The sequence below is a fragment of the Aythya ferina genome (genome assembly GCF_964211825.1).
Source record: "Aythya ferina genome assembly, chromosome: 1".
Classification (NCBI taxonomy): domain Eukaryota; kingdom Metazoa; phylum Chordata; class Aves; order Anseriformes; family Anatidae; genus Aythya; species Aythya ferina.
Window position 1 is genome coordinate 24,144,011 of NC_140296.1, and position 4,560 is coordinate 24,148,570.

The window sequence follows — 4,560 nt, forward strand, 5'->3', positions numbered from 1 at the left end:
ACTCCCCCAGGAGAACGGGTACCAAGGAGAACACATTTCTACTGCAGATCCTGTACCAAATCTTATAGTCATAAAACTCCCTAGAAGTACTTCTTCAAATTATTATTGTTTTCTGCCTTCATCAGTTCATGAAAGCTCAGAAGAACTAACTAAATTTCTTTTGAAAGGAATTACAAATTCTGAAGAATCAATAAATACAACTGTATTCCCAGCAGAACATCTTTATATTGTGCTAGACAAGGATGAAGATGCATTTCCTGTAAACTTAGTTATGAAAAAGACAGCTCAGAGACTACAATTTAATTACTAAGATATAACAAGACATCTGGGGAAATTGCTAGATTGGCAGCTTCTGAAAGAGTTTACAAAGTGATTTTAGAGGAAAAAAGTGAACCTTATTTCTTATATCTAGGTTATTTATATATTTATTTTGCTATGGAAGTTTAGATGTTTATGTGGAAAGTAAATCTTGTCAATATTTTAAAACAGATAACAAATAAGATTAAAAAATAAAAGCCAGATATGAGGTAGTAGAAGTATGCCACTTCTCAAAAGCAAAGGATTCCTTTCCCAAACAACTGCCTCTTCTTTTTTTTTTTTTTTTTTTTTTTTATGGAGAACATTTATAACAGATTCTATACCACAGCGATTGTTAATGTGAAGTGCTACTGGTAGAAAATATCACTCTTAGCCTTTGAAAAACATTTTTTGAGCTTATAATCAATATTTGTGCATAAAGTCTTTCTGATTTTTCTGACCTAATCATTTAATAGGTTTCCATGTTCCTATGTTATTTACTTTACTACCAAAAACAAGCAAATTAACCCTTGATCTTGTTTTCTCTTTGAATTCAGAATAAATATTTTTCCATCGTTCTTGTTTAGTTTAATGCTAGCAAAATTCCATTGAATTTATGGGCAGCTACTCTGCTATAAATCTGATATAGTAGAACATTAAGCTTTTCTACTCAGCTTTTCTTTTATCACCTCAGATAAATAAGACCATTTATAGAAATACACTCTGCTTTTCATAAAACTCCTATTTGTCTAGCTTGTTGTTCAGAAGCTTTTGTTGATGTTTATCCAAAGTTGGATTGTTCACTGCACATGGACAGGTAGATAAACTGCCATCGGTTTACTTTATTCCACCAAATTCTCTTCCGTTCCTCAAAACGTGCAGATACTTCTAGACTTTGCATCATACTCTAAAGGTAACTTTGGAAGATGTATATCAGTGACCAGAGTTGCCATCTCACCTCGCATGAGCTGTATAGGCCTTTGCAACACTGAAATTGTGTGCTTTAGTAATGAAAGGCCTTGTAAGAGGCACCACCAAGAAAACAACAGATTTTCTTCACTGCTTCCCTCCAGATGCCAACAGCACATACTTCAGGCTGAAATGAATGAAGTGGCAATCAACTGACATTCAGGCAAACTCCACGTTTGCTGATTTTTTTCACAAGGGTGCTACCAGCAGACGTGGGGAAGGCCCAGACCTGAGGCCTATCAGCCCACCAGCCATGCTGCTCTCAGGTGCCATTACACTCCTGTTATCTGCACACACCAGGGCTTCAGATGTTTGATCTGAAGGAGTAAGAATATAAAACCCAGCCATGTCCAGAGAGAAACACAGCCATCACCTGAGTTATATCAATAAGTGAAGCATAGCACACTATTTAGGAATAATTTTACTCATTTATTATAATGAGAGGAGTACTACATAATCCTGCAAAATCCATTGATTGGTGTGGTTGAAAATCTGTGGGGAGATCAGAAATTAAGACCTTTAGCTCACAACTACAGCCACAAAACCACAAGATATGATGCCAGAGGGGTCACTGCAGCCTTTCAAAATCCTTTCAGATTCTTCATTTGGAGACAATCAAGCTCATTCGGGTCAGGCTGACAGTTGCACTTGATCTTGAAGGTCTTTTCCAACCTAAATGATTCTATGAGTCTATTGCTTGGACCTCTGTGGCACTTCAAAACAGCCCCAAGCCATGCTGGGCTTTTGTCCACCGCTCGCTTTGTCCCTGCACAATCAGCATCACTATATAGCCAGCCAGGAAAACCTCCTAGGAGCTCCTTGCCATTGAAGTAGTACAACGGAGGCAGTGTCCTGGTGACCCTCTTGCCTGCCCAGATACAGTTTTGGAAAGATCTGATACATTAATTACTCACACGAAGTGCATTACTCATTCAGAGTACAATACAGCACGTGTTGCTCTGTGTTTGGATGACTACATGTCCTGTACTGATACTGCAGTAAACAGAACATTATAATAAATCTGCTTTGGTAAGAGCTTGTGTCTCTCCTAGTGACTTGGACTTATCTGTAAGTCTACTTATCTGTAGACTTACAGATAAGTCTACAGGTTTCATCTCGCTGGCTCTTTTTAGGTTGGAGGCCTTTTCTGAAGTCCATTTCCTTCCTTGCTACGTACTCACTTATTACTGACAAAGGGCAAATGGTTCAGACATTTACAAACAAATGCCGTGAGACAGTCCCTGCCCTGAAGAGAGCATCATCTGCACTGGGTCCAGTCAAATTAATGGTTTCTGATCTCCCTGTGTGCTCTTTTCTCCCACTGGTGTGCAGTCAGGAATGCCAGACCCTCGGCGTGGGAGAAGGAGGGGTCATTGCTACTGCCTCAGCCTTGCACCATGCATTGATTTTCTCATCCAAAGGCCACCCTTGGGTAGAGTCTTGGTCTGGTATGGTGTTGAATAGGCCTGCAAAGCTCCGAGGAATGCTGTAAGCTGATCACAGAAATGAAATGGCTGTTGCAATGCTCTAAGTGCTTGGGGCACCAATGACACCCTGGCCTCTTCCAAATTCAGGAGCTCAGGATCTGTCCCTGATTGCCCTGTGTGTTGGAACTGCTTCTGTTTAAATGTTCTCACCGTAAGCTGGAATTAATTCCTCTGCTTACAAAATATTTTTGCTTTCTGAAACTCAGGGCCATGCTGACCTGTTGATCTGTCCTTCCCAAAAAGAGAAGGCACCTCTAAATAACTCAGACTCTGCAAGTTCAGAGTGAACTGCAGGTGAAACATATTTTAATCTTCCATATTAGCAGAGAAATACTTCAGCAGACAAAAAATAAAATAAACCTCCCTATAACATTGTAGTTCAAAACATTTTTGAGATAACTGGCTCCATTTTCAAACAAGTTTTAGAACATGAGCAAATAAACTCAAACTATTTGATGGTAACCATCCAAAATGCTTGGAGTTTTTGACATGCTTTCACGTGTACTTCTTGGCTGCTACAAAGAGCAGGTGAGTGTCAACGTGAGCTTCCCCTGCCTGCTGCCCTTGAGAGTGCCCAGGAGGTGAAGGTGCTTTGCACTGGCCTTCCTGAAGGTCGCATCTGCTCCTGCTCCCATGTTCTGCAAATACAGAGCTCACTTTCATGTGGGTCGGGACAGGGGCAATGGGAAATGCACACATTGGGCAACACCAGAGGAAAGGCTTAAATAAATATCTTATTCTTTACTCTATTGAGATATATTCTCTCTGTGTCCTAACTAGTCAATTCAGTTATAAATTCATTTTCTGTGTTCAGTCACTGTGATTTTAAAACTATATAGCCTATTTAGATGTCCTGGATACATGTAATTAAATTACAGATGTTATTACAGAAAGGTTTGAACCCGTATCCTTGCCTCTGTTCATTCACATATTTTTTTTTCTTCTTCTTCTTGCCTTTGTGCTTTCATAACTTTCTACTTAGTGCACAAACATTGCATTTTTTTTATTTTTTTTTTTCCAGGGCCACTGCTTCCCAGACTTGAAGGTCCAACCATGTAAATGGCACACACAAAAGTAAGAAGTGGTGCAACTGCATACACCTGCAGCACGCAGGTGCAGGTATGAGCAATTGAAATTTTAGGCATGCAGAAGTTACGGCCAGTGTTGGAGGGAACAGGTCCCTTTCCTTGTCATAGCAGCTACATTTACATACCCTGACAGGCTTCTGGCAGTAGGCAGCTGAAAGTGATGAGCTGTCTCAACAGATTAAAATTAAATTCTATTGAAGAAAACAACATACAAAAATTATGTTTCTGTATAATCTGTGTGATTAAATGTTACTTGTTTCAAAGCTAATGTTTCTGTCACTTTCAATTACAGCTTTTGGAAGCTTTATTCTGCATCATTTAATCTCTTTAAATAACTCTCCTGTTCAGCTTTCTTATAGGGATTGGCACACTTGGTATGAATATTACACTCCTACTAACTCCTACAATAACATTCGCTGACTCTGATTTAGAATTGTGTTAATTATATCAGCTCTCCCTTAATGCCTGGGAGTTGAAAAATGAGAAGGAACAAAATCCAATGGAGTCATACTCAGGAGCTTTCCTTATTGGTCAAGCTATATAGGGTAGGATGTATAGGTGGCTTCTCTTTGATCAGCGAATGAAAAGCTAATCATTTCTAAACCATGAGAGTGGTCTCACTTCTCAGAGAGTGGTGTTCAAAGCATCCCAGATATTTTGGATTTCCTCTTCTAAAAGCAGAAGTGTTGAACAAATCCCTCCTCTCCCCCTTTTATTTT

The 4,560-nt window shown here is 39.4% G+C and overlaps 1 long non-coding RNA gene across 1 annotated transcript; it reads left to right on the plus strand.

Moving 5' to 3' along the window:
- Nucleotides 1–2,638: 2,638 nt before the first annotated feature.
- On the plus strand, nt 2,639–4,104 carry LOC311430336. The gene is made up of 2 exons (XR_014688707.1): nt 2,639–3,281; nt 3,775–4,104. It is a non-coding gene; the product is annotated as an uncharacterized lncRNA (long non-coding RNA).
- Nucleotides 4,105–4,560: the final 456 nt, after the last annotated feature.